Source organism: Sarcophilus harrisii, chromosome 1 (assembly GCF_902635505.1).
Source record: "Sarcophilus harrisii chromosome 1, mSarHar1.11, whole genome shotgun sequence".
In the NCBI taxonomy this organism is placed as follows: domain Eukaryota; kingdom Metazoa; phylum Chordata; class Mammalia; order Dasyuromorphia; family Dasyuridae; genus Sarcophilus; species Sarcophilus harrisii.
The window spans coordinates 496,199,816-496,220,075 of NC_045426.1; the positions used below are offsets into that span (position 1 = coordinate 496,199,816).

The 20,260-nt window shown below is 31.5% G+C and overlaps 1 long non-coding RNA gene across 1 annotated transcript in view; it reads right to left on the reverse strand.

The window, feature by feature from the left end:
- Positions 1–16,493: 16,493 nt before the first annotated feature.
- Positions 16,494–20,260, reverse strand: part of LOC116420609 — a 94,561-nt gene continuing 90,794 nt past the window's right edge. Inside the window, exon 6 of the long non-coding RNA XR_004230975.1 lies at positions 16,494–17,080. This is a non-coding gene — a long non-coding RNA (uncharacterized LOC116420609). The remainder of the gene's footprint in view (positions 17,081–20,260) is intronic.

A 20,260-nucleotide genomic window follows, 5' to 3' on the forward strand; every position in this document is an offset into this window, starting at 1 on the left:
AACACATGAAAAACTCAGTAAGATCCATTGCATGAAAAGGACTGTCAACACTTGGAAGGCAAACTTCCTGTGGTTTCATAGGAGGGCTATGACTAAACTAAACTAGTTGGGTCTATAAGGCTCATAACAAGCAACAAAGTCAGCTGTAAGATCTGAATATAGATAGATATATAGATAGATAGAGAGAGAGAGAGAGATAAATGGATGATAGATAGATATTTTATATAAAAATATAAAGCTAGTTAAAGACAGATCCTGTCTTTTGCCACTTTTTGTATCCCCAGTGCTTAGCATAGGGGATTGTACATAATAGGAGCTTAATAAATGTTTCTCAAATAACTAAATAAATAGGCAATGGATAAAACCTAAAACAAGGTACCCAAAAATTGAATGAAAACTCACGGATTCTTATACAAGACAGAGCCTTGCCTTGGCTACTAGACAAACATCATTGAAATGGATGGGTGAAAGTAAAATTTGATGTGAGCATAAAAATTTCAGTTCAAAAACTAAGGGTGAAGATGTTAATAAACAGATGAAAATATTGGACACAATGAAGAACTGAAAAACTCAAGCAGTAAATCCAGAAGAATATACTAACTGCTAAACAAGACTTGTGCACAAAGATGGGAAGAATATCTGTAAGAAATGAAGATACAAAAGACAGAAATGATAAATGCAGATCATGATGCAATAAAAATTACATATAATAAATAGCCAGAGAAAAGTAGGCCAAAAATTAATTGGAAATTAAATAATCTAATCCCAAAGAATGAGTAGGTGAAACAACAAATTATAGGCACAAAAGATAATTTCATCCAAGAAAGTGACAACAATGAGACAACATACAAAAATTTGTGGAATGAAGCCAAAGTGGTTATTAGGGGAAGTTTTCTATCTCTAGATGCTTACTTACATAAAACAGAGAAAAAGAAGATTGATGAATTGGGCCTGCTACTTAAAAAAAAAAAAAAAAAAAAAACTAAAAAGGAAAAAAATTAAACCAACCCAATTAAATACCAAATTTGAAATTCTGAAAATAAAAGGGGAGATTAATAAAATAGAAAGTAAGAAAACTATTGAATTAATAAACAAAAATAAGAGTTGGTTTCATGAAAAAACCAATAAAATAGATAAACTTTTGGTTGATTTAAATAGAAAAAGGAAAGAAAAAAGTCAAATTATTAATATCAAAATTGAAAAAGGTGAACTTTCTATCAATGAAGAAGAAACTGGAGCAATAATGAAGGGCTGTTTTGCCCAACTGTGTGCCAATAAATATGATAATCTAAGTGAAATGGATACATACTTATAAAATATAGATTCCCAGGGTAATGGAGGAAAAACTAGATAACTTTTATAGTCCATGTCTAGAAAAAAGATACTAAATAAGTTTTTAATTAATTCCCTAAATAAATATCTCTAGAGCCAGATGGATTTATATGTAAAATTCTATCAAACATTTTATGAAAAATTAATTCCAATATTATGCAAATTATTTGGGAAAATAGGGAAAGAAGGATTCTGACCAAATTCCTTTTATAACATCTATATGGTGTGACACCTTAAACCAGGTAGGGCCAAAAAAAAGAGAAATAAAATTATAGACCAATTCCCCTAATGAATATTGATGCAAAAACATTAAATAAAATATTAGCAAAGAGATAACAGCAAATTATCACCAAGATAATACAACATGACAAAGTATGATTTATATCAGGAATACAGGGCTAGTTCAATATTAGAAAAACTATTAGCATAATTGACTATATCAATATCCAAACTAACAAAAATCATATGATTATCTCAGGAGATTCAAAAAATCCATTTGACAAAATCCAACACCCATTCCAATTAAAAAACATTAGAGAATATAGGAATAAGTGGAATTTTCCTTAAAATGATCAACAGCATTTATTTAAAAACCATCAGCAAACATCATATGTAATGAAGATAAACTAGAACTATTATGAATAAGATCAAGAGTGAAATAAGGTTGCCCACTATCACCATTACTATTCAAAATTATCTTATAAATGCTAGCTTTGGCATTAAGAGAAGAAAGAGAGATTAAAGGAATTAGAGTAGATAATGAGGAAACCAAAATATCACTCTTTGCAGATGATATGATGGTATATTTAGAGAATACTAGAGAATCAACTAAAAAACCACTAGAAACAGTTCATAACTTTAGCATAGTTGCAGCAAACAAAATCATCAACCTTTCTATATGTTAACAACAAAGTTCAGGAGTAAGAGATACAGAAAGAAATTCCATTTAAAATAACTGTAAATAATATACAATATTTGGGAGTCTACTTTCCAAGGCAAAGTCAGGAACTATATGAACACAATTACAAAATGCTTTCCACACAAATAAAGTAAGAAAGATCTAATCAACTTGAAGAATATCAAGTACTGATAGACAGACCATGCTAATATAATAAAAATGACAACTCTAACTAAATTAATATACATATTTAGTGCCATATCAAACAAACTCCCAAGAAATTATTTTACAGAGCTAGAAAAATAATAACAAAGTTCATCTGGAAGAACAAAAGATCAAAAATTTCAAGGGAATTAATGAAAAATTGCAAATGAAGATAGCCTAGTTATACTAGATCTAAAACTAAGATAAAGCAGTCATCAAAACCATTTGGTACTGACTAAGAAATAGAGTAGTCAATCAATAGAACAGATTAGGTTCACAAGACACAAAAGTCAATGACTATAATTACCTAGTGTTTGATAAACCAAGAGACCCCCAGCTTCTGGGATAAGATAAAAATTGCTGGGAAAATTGGAAATTAGTATGGCAGAAACTAGGCATTAACCCACACTTAAAACCCTATACCAAAATAAAGTTGAAATGTGTTCATAATTTAAGATAAAGTGTGATACTATAAAAAAATTAGAAAAAAGGATAGTCTACCTCTTAGATCTGTAGAGAAGAAAGAAAATTGTGGCCAAAAAAAGAACTAAAGCACATTATAGTATGCAAAATGGATAATTTTGATTATATTAAATTACAAAAGTTTCGTACAAACAAAAGCAATATCAATAAGTTTAGAGGGAAAGTGGTAAACTGAGGGGGGGAAATTACATCTAATTGTTCTAATTAGAGCCTCATTTCTAAAATATATAGAGAATTGACACAATTTATAAGAATCCAACTCATCTTCCAAATGTAAATGGTCTAAGGATATAAATAATTTTCAGATGAAGAAATTAAATCCATTTCTAGTCCTTATCATTATTGAAATGAAAAAAATGTCCTTATCACTATTGGTCAGAGAAATGCAAATTAAGTCTGATATACCACTACACACCACTCAGATTTGCTAAAATGACAGGAAAAAATAATGATGAGTATTGGAGAGAATGTGGAGAAACCTGGGACACATGGTTGGTGGAGCTGTGATCTGATTAAACTATTCTGGAAAGCAATTTGGAACTATGCCCACAGGGCTATTAAACTGTACATACCCTTTGATTCAACAGTGTCTGTACTGGGCTGTATCCCAAAGAGGTCATAAAAAAAGGAAAAGGAGCCACATGTGGAAAAATGTTTGCAGCAACCCTTTATGTAGTGGCAAGGAAGTAGAAATTGAGTCAATGTCATCAGTTGGAGAATTTCTGAATAAATTATGATATATGAATGTTATGAAATATTATTGTTGTATAAGAAACAATCAGCAGGGTGATTTTAGAAATGCCTGGAAGGGCTTCTATCAACTCATGATAAGTTAAGTGAGTAGAACCAAAAGAACATTGTACACAGCAATAGCAAGATTATTCAATAATCAATTCTGATGGATGTGGCTTTTTTCAAAATTGAAGTGATTCAGGCCAATTCCAATGGTCTTGTGATGGAGAGAGCCATCTGAATCTAGAGAGAGGACTGTGGGGACTAAATGTGGATCACAAGTATTTTTACTTTTTCTTGTTGTTTTCTTGAATTTTGTTTTCTTTCTATTTTTTTTCTTTTTGATCCAATTTTTATTATGCAACACAATTGTGCAACATGTATAGAAGAACTGCATAAGTTTAACATATATTGTATTACTTGCTCTCTAGGGGAGGAGTTGTGGTGAGGGGATGGAGAAAAAATTTTGGAATACAAGGTTTTGCAAGAGTACATGTTGAAAATTATCTATACATACATTTTGAAAGCAAAAAAATTAAAAGAAGAAACTGAAAAAAGGAAACAAAGATGCAAAAATGCAATACTGAATGCACTGATAGTAAAAGATGTGAGAAAAGTTAGATTAGAACAGATGGCATTACCCATATATGTTACTCAAAAACTAAACTGCCTAAAAGAATATAAAGGGCAGAACAGAAAGAAAGAACTTCATGAGATAACATATATCCACATATCATATATTCCATATATATCAAAGCAAATCATATTGAAAAAGAGAAGAAATATTAGATATATACAATCAAAAACAACTTATCTGAAAACAGGCAAGTTGCATTTTATTGTATATGTATGTTAAGTAACATGTGTGATCAATTTTGCAATAATAATAATAATGTTTGCTGGATTGAATATATTCATACAAATTCATACAAAATCATACATGAGAGAGAGAGAGAGAAAAAGAGAGAGAGAGACTAAAGCAAATTTTAAGAGCAATACATTATGAATGAGTTGAATTTATTCCACAAGTGAAACTGCTTCAATGTGAGGAGAAATGTGAGAATAATAAAAAATACTAAGAATAAAAACTATGAAAATCACATGATTCCATCAATACTGTAAAGGCTTGCAAATGCTCATTTCTGATAAAATTATGTAAGTAATGGTAGGAATAAGGGGACATTTCCTTAAAGTGATATGTAGTATCTCTCTAAAATCAAGAGCCAGGGGCAGTGAGGTGGCACAGTGGATAGAGCACCAGCCCTGAAGTCAGGAGGATCTGAGTTCAAATGTGATCTCAGACACAACACCTCCTAGCTGTCACTTCGCTCCAATTGCCTCAGCAAAAATAAAATAAAATAAAATCAGGAGCCAATAATATATGTGATTAAAAAGACTAAAGGAATTTTCAATAAAATTCAGAAACATCTGGGAAAACATAGTAATTTATATTAAATAAAGTGAGTAGAACCAGGAGAATATTGTACAGAAAAATAGCAATATTATAACAATAATCAACTGAGAAAGACCTAGTTACTATGATCAACATAATGATCCAAGACAATTTCAAAAGATTTCACTGTTTATTTTTTTTCCTCAATAGTATTTTAGTTTTCCACATACATGTAAATAGTTTTCAACATTTCTTTTTTGAAAATTTTGTATTCCACATTAATAGATCTAGTAGAACTGGTATTAGACATGAATTTTTTTATAATGCTATTTATTTTGCATGAAAAGAGCTTCAATAGCTCAAGTAAATACAACACAGAAGGCATTCCTACTAACTGAGCCATTGGGTTTGAGGGAAAAGTATCTTTTATGGCAAGGGGATATAGAGTAGTGGAGGGGAACAGGATCTAGGAAAGATTAGATTGAAATGTTTAAATGGGCAAACTAGACAATCTCAGAGGTTGGAAACAAGATGGATTAGAAAACTGGATGACCTTCACTTCATATTCTATGCAAACAAGACAGTATAGGTTTTTTCATTATCCTAATAATGGGAACTAGATGAACTCAATTAAAATCCCACATCATAAATACTGGCAATTATTATCTATCTGGCTCAATGTTTTTCTCTTTCCCTTCCCTTCCTTCCAGCCTCCCAACTATTTCTTATTCTTTGATGTGTATGTGTCCCTCTCCCCAAACCAATTTCTTGTTCCTTTGAATTTATCCTGTACTTATTTCTCTTGAATGTTTCTTATCTCCCCCTAATAGAATGTGAAGTCACTGAGGTTAGGACCTTTCTCACCTTCATATTTATACTGTCAACACTAAGCATAATTCCTAACACAGAGTATTTAATAAACTCATACTGGTTTTAAAAAAAGATTTGTGTTACAATTTTTCCCTCCCTCCTCAAAAGAGCAAGAAATATGATATAGGTTATACAAGTACAGTACTTTTAAACATATTCCATAATTGTCATATTATGAAAGAAAAAAATCAGACCAAAAAGAAAAAAAATCATGAGAAAGAAAAAGACAACCACCAAAAAAAAAAAAAAAAAAAAAAAAAAGATGAAAATCCTATGCTTCAATCCACATTCATTCTCCATAGTTCTCTCCCTGGATGTGGATGGCATTTTACATCCCAAGTCTATTGGCATTGTCTTAGATTATTGAATTACTGTGAAGACCTAGGTCTATCATAACTGGTCATTATATAATCTTGCTGTTAATATATACATTATTATCCTGTTTCTATTCACTCCACTCAGCATCAGTTCATGTAAATCTTTTTAGGCGAAAAAATTCACTATGAAAAATGCTATCCACATTTGGAGAAAGAATAGTTGAACTAGAGTACAAATTGAAGCATTTTTTTCACTTATTTTTCTCTATTTGCTTTTCTTTTTCACCATGACTAATATGGAAGTATGTTTTGCGTGACTTCACATTTTTAATTGATATCATTGCTTGTCTTCTCAATAGGTGAGTTTGAAACCCACAATTTTTTAAATAAATGTTAAAATAAAGAATATTTTAAATGATTTGGTTTTCAATTGATTAAACTGATTTATTGATTTTAAAATAGGTGGTAAATATTTGGAATGGATTAGGTATATACCTGCAGAAGCAAATGCATGTAACAATATAATGTTTGATAAATTCAAAGCTTTAGCTACTGGAAGAAGGTATATACTATTTCGCATCATCTAGGAAGATTGTAAAAAACATCTGGGAGAAATTTGACATAAAATAATATCACACCACACAAAATATATCAAATATCCATACAAACACACACACATATACCAAGATAAGTTCCCAAAAGATATGACTATTTAATAAAAAGTAAGACAACTGGATGGAAGAGAGAGAGAGACAGAAAGATAAAGACAGAAAAGGAGAGACAGAGGCAGAAAAAGATAAAAAGAGAACAGGAGAAAGAGAGGAAGAGGGGAGAGGGGAAAAAGGAGAGAGAAAGAGATGGGGACAGAGGGAGAGAGGGGAAGAGAGAGACAGAGGAAAGGAGGGAGGAAGAGAGAGAGAAAAAGGAGGGAAAAGAGAGAGAGAGAGAGAGTTGCAGAGATAGAGACTAAGAGAGGGACAGAGATGGACACAAAACAGCAGGACAGAGAGGGAGGACAAAGAATGATGAGCTGTCTCAGTAAATATTCAACCAATAGGGATGTGGGTGAAGTAGGCAACAAGAGACCAGGAGTCAAACGCAAAAGTAAGAAATTAGGATGTCAGACCAAAGAAGAATTTTTTTATCAGATTTCCCTGGGTTTTGCTAATTCACATATAAGCTTCTTGGAAGCTCAGAGTTCTATGAAAGGGGAGTAGCCACCATGAGACTTACCTTCAGAGCACTGAAGTTCTGCATAATATATTGTAAACTCATGAGAAGTTCTTGGTAATTATTTCACTATTAGCTGGATAATAGACGTGGCTTACTTACATTATATCAATTACAGAAAGCATGGTATGATGGAAAGAATTTTGGGAGTCAATTTTTGCCTCTGATATTTGCTATGTGACCTAAGAGAAGTCACCTTCTCTGGATATCACTTATTTGCTTGTGAATAAGGGAACAAGACAAGTTAATATAATCTCTTTCTTTAGAAGTTTCTTTAAAGAAACTAAAGTTTCTTTAGTTCTAAACATATGATACAGAAACAAAAACATGGGAGAATGATGACCAGTTTTTTTTTCTTTTAGTGCACAATCATCTTTTATTTAATTCAAGAAAAAGTTGTATCAATGGCACCTGTGTCACAAAAGTTTTCAGCTGAGTTTTAGGATAATCTGGTTTATCTTTGTTCTGATTTTCCAATTGCTTCATTTGCCTTTATAGTCTCTAGTTACTACTCTAAAATCCCTTTATATGGCCTAAATTCTTGTCATTCCTAATCTGTGAATTTTCATATCTTAAAAAACGCTACCTATTCCATGGTTGCTAAGCATCCTGGAAAAACTAAGAAATATAGCACAATTCAAAAATTACAACTTCATGGTAGACAATCAGCTATTAATTGCATGTTACTCTTGATAGACAGTCTCAGCTACAACTGCATGCTACTACCTAAAAATATCTCTATCATATCCTTTTAGACTGTTTATCTCACTTTCAAAAGCAACTGTCCTAAATCCCTTTCTTTATTCTCCAGAAGTTTTGATCCTCATTTGATCCAGCAGCTAATAGGGATGCGTATTTCAATAAGAAGATTAAAGTCATCAGTTCAGATACTTTCAACATTTCCTCTTGATTTGTAAATATTTCTTATTCTTTATTCCTTTCCTTCTCTCTGATAAAATAAAAAAAAACACATCCCTTAGAATAGCTAGCTTAAATTTTTCTTCTGGCATTCACCTATGTGAACATGAGAAAGTCACTTAACTACCGTAAACGTTTCCTAATAGATAAAAATGAGTTGATTTTAATAGAAGGCCTCAGAGATCCTTTCTGATCTAAATAAATAATGAGAATTTATTCAGTATGACCTTCATCCTATTTCCACATGCTAACTCCTGGACCTTGCTCTAGAAAGCATGCCTTTTCCCTTATGTATCTTTTTTATGTTATTTCTTCATAAGTTTTCTGAGACTTTCACTGGTTCTTCAACTATTCATTCTGACTTCCTTTTAGTAAACATGTATTGATTTTGTTAGTTATTCTCCTGATTCTGCTTATTTTGCTGTATATAATTTAATATAGATATTAACATGCTTCTCTAAATTCCATGTTGTCTCTTACCGTACAGTAATTTTGCATTAGATTCATTTTTTTATCTATCATCAATTGAGGTGTGGTTCAATTTCTATTATTTTGCTTTCATGAAAATTGCTACTACAAATATTTTGGTACACATGGCCTTTCTTTAACTTCCTTTGAGTATAGAACCAAGAGGGATCATTGATTACAGTATATGAAATGTTTAATACCTTACATTATATCAAATAGATATTCAGTACAAGTGGATTAATTCACAGACCCACTTTGTATTCTCTTGGATCCTCATTGACTGTTCTCTTTTTTTTTGGCATCTTTAATAATAGGCTAAAAATGAATATTCAAGGTTGTTTCTACTTCCCTTCTATAATTGATTTTGGAACATATCCTATAATTACTTATAGTCTGCAATTTTTTGGAAACAATTCACATTTATTTTATAAACTGAAACTTAAGCATACTCTAAGGATTTTAGTTATCTTTTTTTTTTTTAACTGGGACAAAGACTTGGCCAAAATAAAGACATATTATTTAGCACTGTTAATTATTTTATATCATTTCTTCCAAATCAATTTTGCACTAATTATTCCATGCTCTACAGTATCACCTAGGTCAGGGGTTTCAAAGAATTGTCAAGAGAACACTGGGAGAACTTAAGGTAAAAGCTATTTTTGCAATAATGTTAAGCTATTTTTATTTCTAATGTGGTAAATGCAATATGGATGTGTTTGTATGTGGGTGTGGGTGGTTGTATGGGAATACACATAAGTGTGTGTATATATATGCATACATATACTTATCCTACAAAACAAAAGCCTTTTGGGAAGTACTCAATAATTTTTAAGAGTATAAGGAAGAGATTAAGACATTTGAGAACTCTTGCAATTAGTAATTTAATTTGTGTCATTTCAAATTTCTTAATGGATTTAAGTAATATTTTCATTTCTAGTACATTGGCCTAGCCAAAAAATATTTTGGACTTTTGCATTTTTGCAAATATCACATATGTCTTGGTAGGTCAACTAATATATTGTGTCAACTGATATATTGTGTATAGTTTATAGTTAATTTTAATGGAATTTTTCTTGTTACCATTTCTTCCTGATATTTGTTAGTATAGTATAGAAGCATTAATTATATTTGCATATTTATTGTGCTACTTTGGTAAACTTTTTAATTGACACATTCACTCTCTTGCTATAAGGTATAGGGTAGGGAAAATGCTAGAAATGAGGGCAATTCATAGGGCAAAAAAGGAAAATGTGGAACCATTTCTGTTAGCCATAATGAATGTTTTGTTTAGATTTTCTCTTTATCAAAAGGGATAATTCATTTGGAAAGGGAATTTGGGGTAACATTTTGGTGACTGTGATATAAGGTCAAAAGTCTACAACAAAACTTTGTTTTTAAGGAATCATTTTATTTTATGAATTTTCCAAAAAAAAAAAAAAAGCTAGAAATCTCCCACTTTTAGGTACAATCTATAAATTTTACTTTTGCTTTAAAAATTAATAAAGTCAGCCTTACTAGTTTTTTTTTTCAAAAGAAAAAAATATAATTCAGTTATCCCAATTAATCAGGAGTTGTGGTACACACCTACAGTCTCAGCTACCAAGGAGTTTGAGGCTTATGGAATACTTGGTTGTCTAGAATAACCTAGCATATTGACATATACAATGTATCATTTCTTTAATATCCCTCTCTTCTACATGTAAAAGTTATTTTCAGTAATAATTATGAAATAAAACAAATTATAATAATTCCCAGAAAAAGTCATATAAATTTGTCTTTTGTTGAATTATGTATACATCATCATGACATTAAAATTAAAAACAAAATGTTATAGCATAAGAAAGAACAAATGTAATACATTAATGCTTTTTAATTATAATTTTATAATTTTGAAAAAAGAAAACTGATACCTACAGACTGTTCTGTTACAGTAATGAGTAAATAATATTAGTTTGTTTTCAAGTCTTAAGTTCTACTACTTTGCCAATGATTCATCAAAATTGATCCTCTTCCCATGTCCACATTCAATAGACAGGATAGTCAGATCTCCCTCTCTCGCTCCTGATAATTGTAAAACACTTGTTATTGAATTTAATTTCAAAGTTTTTTCCCCCACAGGAAGCAAGAATATACAAATAGGAATAATCATAAATGTAAGGATATTTGGCAGAAATTCATAAAAACCCAGTGTCCCCAGAGACTTTTAAGAAAGTTGAAAGGTCTATAATTTAAGCAGTTCTTAGATTATAACTAATGATGTGATTCTTTTTATTGATTCTTTCTTTAGTTTTAAAACAAATTGGTATTAGAAAGAATAAATTTTATTTAAAAACATTCAAACTCAGTAAAATATTTCTTATGAACTAAATTTACACTGAAGTAAAAATATTAAACTTTATAGTTTGTACTGTTTTCCTGTTTTAAATTTTAAACAAAAATAAATCACAAAATTAAAGTTTTCAAATTCTGTTACTTCAGCTTTACAATTACTGAGTTGACATGGTTTATGTCTAAATGTAATTCTACATAAGTGACACAGGTCTTTGGAATAGAAACTTTACCTCTAAAGGAATCATTGAAGCTGACTGAAACCTTATATTCTAAGCCTACAATTCAAGTGGGAGTTCTCCAAAGAAACTTCCATATAAAATACAATGTTTATTGTTTTGCTTTTTCCTGGAGCACACCATTCTCATGGTTCTGCTCTTGATATGTCCTAGCATATCCATAGTAGCCCCTACAAGGAAATGGTAGTGCCTCCCACCTTACCTAAGGAATGATATATCTAGCCAGATAGGAAAAAGAACAAGGAAGGAGAGGAAAAAGAATATACCTGGGGGAAATAAACTTCTTTTACTACAAATAATTCACAATATGAATACTTGTCTTACTGACAATAGGCAACTATTCCCGTTGAGCATTTGAGCAGATATTGATGTTTTGCATTACATTCAAAAATATGAAAGAATAAACAAAGAAGAAAAATTAGAATTCTTAGTATTTTGTGACCTAGATTTTTATATTTTTTTTAGCAATTATAACATATTTAGTAGTGGAAGGGAACTCTAAGGTTACCTATTGAATAACTTTCCCTCTCTCTTTATTGGTGATAAAACTGATATAGAGAAAGGTTAAATGACTTAATCAAATTCATTTTGGTGAAGAGAAGCAGAGTGGAGATTTGAACCCAGATCTAATGCTAAATATATTATTTTTCAATTTTTCTTCACATTTACCTACATGAAGCATAATATATTCTTCATAAATCCTACCCCCAAATAAATACAAAGTATATCCTAAAATTGTGTCAAAAAGATAAATTCATGTTTCACCTTCGAGTTAAATCTACCTTAGCACCAAGACTTTATTAAACATCTGTCTTATTCTGTCTAGCTCATATGATATTTTTTACATTTAAATTAAAATGCTACTTATATCTAATAAACAAGTATAAAACATGCTCATAAGGTTAATTAAAGTCAAATCAAGGAGTTTTTCCTCAAGAGTTCAAAAACTTCATTGCTTATTTCACAATTTGACCTAAGATTCTGAGTGAAAGAAATAATTTGTGTCCCACCATTTAGAAATTCATTTAAAATAAAAGTCTCCCACCTTGAATGCCATTATAGTTCAATTTTAATATAACTTATTGCACATGTGTGCTTTTTAATGAACATTCAGTGCTAGAATATAATGATAGCTATTAAAGCCAGGCCTACAATTTTCATTATTGAGGGCTGCTTTAAAATGTGACCAAGGAAGGGATTGTAGCTTCAGACCTCATCCAGTCACAGTCGAGACTGGAACCTGAAGTAAAGCTTTTAACCAAATGTCAGGGAACGATTTTGCATCTTAATTAGTGCAGTATGAGAAATTATTTCTAGACAATGCCCTGGGTGCCTCTTGAATGAATAATTAGCAAATCCCCTAGGCCTCTGGGCATCACAATGTTGAACAGTAGGATTAGGAACTGCTCTTTTAGCAGTTAGTAAAAACAATACACTTTCTGAGACAGCCACTATTTAGTAGGCTCAGATTTAAGGATGGGGACAGAAGTCTAAGTGGTTCTTATTAGAGCTCTATTATTCCTAACATGCAATAGGATGAAATGTATAATTACCAAATATATAGAGGTTCATAGCATTTTAACAAACTGCTAATTAATATAATCTTATTTGCATAATATATAGTCCTAAAATAAAGATGAGGTAAAGAAACAAGATAGCCTGTTAAGGAGACCAACTTGTTATAGATTCCTAGCCAACACTGTGGAAACTTTATAGCTGTATTCAAATTCTTAATGAACTAATTAGGGTAATATTTTAAAGAGAACCTCAAAAGAAGGAAGCCAATTGCTAAACAGATAAGAAAATAGGGTCCATAGAAGTTAAATAATTTGCTAAAGGCCACAGAAGTATTCAGGAATAGGGTGAGGTCTTCCTAATTCAGAACCTATTTACTATGTTACATTAAATTAAGTCAAAAATCAAGGCTCAAATATATCTACCAAAATCAATCAATAAGCATCTATCAGATACTTAGTATGTATTAAGTTGCTTGATCTAAGTCTCCTCCAAGTAGACAGGTAATAATGGTTCACTCTGCTTTGGCCACTATATCCAGAGTCCATAAATCCTAAAATTTCCCCTTTCAGAATTATTTTTTTCCAGCACATTGGACAGAACCTGTATGATGAACTAGAAATGGACTAGACATAGACGAGTCACAGAGGATGGGAAGGAAAGTGTCATTTGTAACCCACCATCTTTGGAGAGAGCATACATATTAATGAGATCACAAAACAATTAGAGTACTGGAATATTCAACAATGATGTGATTCAGGCTCAGGCCAGTTACAATAAACTTGTAATGAAGAGAGTCATGTGCATCCAGGAAGAAAGTGGGGACTGAATATGGACCTCAACATAGCATTTTCATGTTTTTTGTTATTTGCTTGATTTTTTTCTCATTTTTTTCTTTTTTGATCTGATTTTTATTGTACAGTATGATAAATTTGGAAATAGTATAGTAGAATTGCACATGTTTAATATATATTGGATTACTTGCTGTCTAGGGGAGGGATTGGAGCAAGGAAGAGAGAAAAATTTAGAATACAAGGTTTTGAAAGGTGAATGTTGAAAGCATATATATTTGAAAACTGTTATTTTTTTTAAGAGTACTGGAAAATAAGATACTGGAAGGCAGGAAAAAGCAAGATTTGGCCTACAATTACTTAAAATATTATGAGAGTCAGCATGATGTAGTGGATAAAGAGAGTGGACCTTGTAGCAAGGAAAACTTAATTCAAAAGCTGCTTTTTCCACAAACTTGCTATGTGACCCTAAGTAAGACCTCTCAATGTCCCAGGAAATTCTTAGAACCTATAAATTGTAGAGAACTCACTAACCTGTACTGGTATGTTACTCAGTAAGGATAAGTAATTGCCATTTTTAAAAAAGGAAAATCTTAAGTCTAATCAATGCAAACATATTTATGTGTTTTAAGATTTTAAAGGGATGTTACATAAGTGATCTTGCCTCTTAAATTATTGCATTTTAAAAATTCATAACTAGACTTCAGGGAAGCTTTGATGTCTTCCTCCTCATTATATCTTACTTTTGCTGGATAAAGGGATTTGCTTTAAATGATAGCATAATGATAATGTTAGTCCATTCTCTATGTACACGATCTAATAATAATATACCTATTTTTGTTTATGTAGCTTGTGAAAATTCTTTATTAACTCTCTTATTTGCCTGTTAATGAATATGTATTAGTTAACTTAATAGTATACACCAAAGAAGTTTTAAAAATTAGTCTTTTTCTAACAAATAGAAGACCCTTAATTACCACCTCAGGTCAAATGGAGGGTGTCAGGTGCAAAAGAACTGGTCAATTGAAAGGAAGAGAACTGAAAGAAAAGCATCTTAATGAATCTCTTGGCAGGTCTCAGAAAGAAGCAGCTGGGCCCTCATGAAACATGCACATAAACACACACACACACGCACACACACACACACAGAGGAACCTATTGGTGTTTCAATATGTTAAGAAATATGGTCATTCAACAGCCATATGTTTCAAAATATCTGAAAATATTTAACAGAGATATTGACATGAAGGAAAACATATTGAAAAGCTCCAAATGGAATAAGTATATACATGATAAGTGCTGCCATTCACATAAGAAATATATCTCAGAGAAAAATACTCCAACGCTTTCTTGAAATGTTTATTAAAAAATCTGTGGAATTATATGCTAGAATTCTTTTACCAAGCAGTGGGTGGGTGGAGTTAGTTGTATTTGTTTTACTGACTGAATGAGGGCAGACTGAGAGAACTTTTCATTTTTCTTTGAAAAGATGGAAGAATTAATAAACATTTTCTCAAAAATATATATCCCATCATTGACAAGATTGGTGTTACTATATCATGGAAATAGAAGGCATCAGTTGCCCAAGCAATTGGCAAATTCTCAAGGGTCTCCAAGTTCTAATTTTGATTTTGTCTCTAAAAAGATATTTCCTTAAAAAAAATCATTTAACTTCCCTATTAGAATTATAGTTGAATATGAGCTCTTTAGAGCCATGGATTTTTTTTTTTGTTTGTGAATTCCTAAAACCTAGATCAGTGTCTTGTATATAGTAATACTTATATTACTTAATACATCTTTACTGAATTTGGTTAAAATAAAAATTAAAGTATGACATATAGTAAGAGTCCTAAATCTGGAGTCAGAAAACTTGGAATTTAAACTGAGTTCATTACTAATTACTGCATGATTCTAAACAAGTACTAAACTTTTTGAGCATTTGTTTTCTTCTCTGTAACATGAAGGTGATATATTAGTTCATTAGAGCTTTTATGGATGAGGAAGAGAAGGAAGAGGAGGAGGAAGATGTAAATATTTAAAACATCAAATAACATTTATTTTCATTTGAGTTTGGAATATGTTGTGTTGAATATGACTATATCTAAAGGAATTTTACAACACATAAAAAACCCAAAGATCTATTGAGGAAAAATCAACATATAGGGATTGAGAAATAATCACACCCCCTTTCCCTTATTTAACTCCTTCCTGACAGTTACTGAAGGTGAACATTATAAAAGGTTACTAGGATCTAGAAATGTAAAGAACCTCAGACTTCATTTGGTCTAACCCTGTCATTTTATAGATGATGAACTTGAATCAAAAGGATGTTAAGCAATTTGATCAAATTGTCAGACAGGTCACATATTTTATTTAAGTTTATAATTAGACTTCAAATTCACTTCATTTCAAATTTCAATGCATTGATAATGTCAACAAAATTATTCTGCCATATATTTCATTAATATCATTAAAATGAAAATTTATATTTTAATACTTTATTATAATTTATAATTAAAATATTTATAAAATAAAATTTAACAATAAAATAAAAATGTACTCCAGATAACCCATTTACCATCCCCTTTCCATTAATTTCCATATTTAGAAATAGGGAAAACAAAGTGAATCTTATTTATAAGGAATAAAAAGTAGTAGTTTTAACATATATAATAGCTAACTCAGAATAATCCTTAATTTTTGCTTTCTCTCTACTTAGTTCTACAGACACAAGCATTAATATCTGCAATTTGGACAGTTATCTGAACAGAGTAAGAAATAAACTTGCTCCATTTCTAGAGATTATAGAAATTCACAGCAGTAGATTGAAATAATTGGTCTTTTCAGTGGTTCTGTGTCTGTCACCACAGGTAGAACTATATTTGAAATAAACATCACCTGTTAGTGTTTATTACTTACCACGTCTGAACCTTGATTTGGTCAAATGGGGATAAAAATCTCCACTATAAAATTCTCAAGGAAACTTCCAACACCAAATTTTATTTCAAAGGAATGCATGATCACATGCAATAAATATTGTATTTGTAAAGATACAATTAGAACAAATCCCATTCCATTTTATTTCATTATATTCAACAATCTTTTATAAAGCATTTACAATTATTAGTTCCACATGATGGGAGTTAAGGGTATGGAACTCTGATGATTTGGAAAATCCATGTAGTATTCATATTAGCAAAGTATGATTTTTTTCTTTTTCTTTTGTATAGTATATACAATACATTATTGTAAGATGTGGGTTTGGTATTTGGTCATAAGTTCTCTATCATCTGCTGGCTTTCATATGTCCTCTGTATCTTTCATAAAACTCCACAAATTCCCATTTAATTTCTTGTGCCAATCTGCAATATATGAAGAGTACAATGTGAGAAGTCAATGTGGAAGGCATAAATCATACTACATACTACACTATAAAAAAGCATTGGGGATATAGAGATAAAAGTTAAGTGGTTCCCTGATTTACTACAATTTACCAAGAATAAATGTGTTCCTAGATAAATAAAAAATGCATACAAAATTATTTCTTAAGAAAGATATTACTAACAACTTGGGAAATAAGGAAAGCTTTCTCATAAAAAGAAAACTTTGAGTTGAGTCTTGAAGGGAGCAAAAAGATCTATCTATTCTACTTGAGCAGTTGATGGTGCAGAATCAGAACAGGCAAGAATTTGATTTCCACATGGGCCCCAGTACATATCAACTGGCTCACAAAGAAATTTTCACCAGGCCTCCTCACTCTGGTCTTCACGTTCCATTTATGGTATTTCAACATCTCAAGTTTGAGAGCTGTAAGAGGTCATATGGAGTGGCCATGAAGGTAGACTAGACTTGTTCTGATTGTTTCCAGAAGACAGAATAAGGAAATGATGAGTTGAAAAAGGCAATTAGGGTCATATAAAAAAAGTGATTCCTAATCAAGGAAGCCTTGTGTGAAGTGCCCTTTGAGCGCCTTTCCAAATCAAAAAGTGTATGTTTTATTGTGTTATATGGGGTTGTTCTAGGTGAAATTTGGTAAAGAAATTTAAGATGGCTGGTGTAGCCAAGATGGCAGAAATTAGACAGATCTTTATCTGAGTTTTGGAGTCACAGAAACCACAAAATTTGGAGTGTAATAAATTTTCAGCAGAATATGTTTTGGCAGGGACACTAATACATTGTTGGTGGAATTCTGAATACATTCAACCATTCTGGAGAGCAATTTGGAACTATGCTCAAAAAGTAATCAAACTGTGCATACCCTTTGATCCATCAGTGTTACTACTGGGCTTATGTCCCAAAGAGATCACAAAGAAGGGAAAGGGACCTGCATGTACACGAATGTTTGTGGCAGCCCTCTTTGTAGTGGCCAGAAACTGGAAACTGAGTAGATGCCCAATCAATTGGAGAGTGGCTGAATAAATTGTGGTATATGAATAATATGGAATATTATTGTTCAGTAAGAAATGACCAACAGGATAATTTCAGAAAGGCCTGGAGAGACTTACACGAAGTGATGCTGAGTGAAACAAGCAGGGCAGGGAGATCATTATATATTTCAACAACAATACTATATGATGATCAATTCTGATGAACCAAATCAGTTCCAATGGAGCAGTAATGAACTGAACCAGCAAAAGAACTCTGGGAGATGACTAAAAACCATTACATTGAATTCCCAATCCCTATATTTTTGCCTGCCTGCATTTTGGATTTCTTTCACAGGCTAATTGTACAATATTTCAGAGTCCGATTCTTTTTGTACAGCAAAATAACAGCTTGGTCATGTATACTTATTTTGTATCTAATTTATACTTTAATATATTTAACATCTACTGGTCATCCTGCCATCTAGGGGATGGGTTGGGTGGAAGGAGGGGAAAAACTGGAACAAAAGTTTTGGCAATTGTCAATGCTGTAAAATTACCCTTGCAAATATATATATAACTTGCAAATAAAAAGCTATTATAAAAAAAAGAATATGTTTTGGAAGAACCTCAGAACAGGTCTGTTTCAATTGGGCACAGAGTGGGTGAGGCTGCCGAGCACAGGTGCATTGTAAGGAGCCAGGGCAGTGTTATGTCCATGCATTGGGGAATCTACCATGAGGCTCTTAGTCAAAATATAGAGGCATTGTGTTCTGCTTAGAAGCTGGTGGATAAACAGATTAGCTGGGAGACATCCAATGCAAATACAAAAAGGCAAATAGTGAGCCTCTGAACCCCAGAATAATAGATCTGGCCATAGCTACCCAGCACCTGAAATCAATTAGAACTGGCTCGGGGCAGCTAAAGCTGTGTCATCTAAAAGGGAAGCTTGGGACAATCCCCCATTTCCCCTAAGGGCAAACCTCAACTTTTTAAAAACTGAGCAAAAGGGGCAGCTAACTGGTTCTGAAGTGAAGAGGATCTGAGTTCAACTACAGCTTCAAACATGTAACACTTATGTGTTCTGGGGCAAGTTATTTAACCCCAATTGCCTTTCAAATAAAAATAGCAATTAACTTTAAAAATGAGCAAAAAACCCACAAACAGAACTCTGACAATAGATAGCTTTTATGGATACAGAGAACAGACCTCAAACACTGAGGATACTGAAGACAAATTGTAACTAGATAAATCCCCAAATAGTGATGTGAGAGTTGAAAGAAAAATGGGGAAAAAAAATAAGAACTTTGCAAGAGAGCATGGAAAGGGAAACACAGAGATTAAACAAAGGAAAATCCTTAAAATAGACTTAGTTAAATGGAAAAATGATATAACTCCTTGCAAAATAGATTTATAAAATGGTGAGAGTAAGATTCACATAATATTATCCCCTTTACAATATAGATTTAAAAAGAAATCAATTTGTTGAAAAACAGAATTTTAAAATGAAAATTAATCTAATAAACAATACACCTCTTTTGGAAGTTCAATTGGCCAAATGCAAAAGGAGATTTAAAACTAACTGCAGAAAATAATTTGCTAGAAATTAGAATTGAGCAAATAGAAGTGAATGTAACTCCTTACAAAACAGATATGATGAAATGGAAAAAGCATATAACTCCTTACAAAATAGATTTGATGAAATGGAAAAAGAAACCAACTAGTTGAAAAACAAAATTTCTGAAATGGAAAAAAAATCAATGAGCAAAACAACTCATTGAAAAGTTCAATTGGTCAAATGCAAAAGGAGATTAAAAGGCTAACTATAGAAATAATTCATGAAAAATTAAAATTGCAGAAATGGAAATGAGTGATTCAATGAGAATTCAAGAATCAGTCAAACAAAACAAAGAGGATGAAAAAGTAGAAGAAAATGCAAAATACCTTATTGGGAGAAAAAAACAACCTGGAAAATAAGTCTAGCAGAGACAATCTAAGAATTATTGGACTTTCTGAAAATTATGATGAAAAAAGAGCCTAGACAACATCTTTCAGCAAATCATCAAGGAAATATGACTTGATGTTCTAGAATCAGAAAGTAAAATAGCCATCCCTCCTGTAAGAGACTCCAAAATGAAAACTCTAATGGATATTATCGTTAAATTTCAGAATTATCAG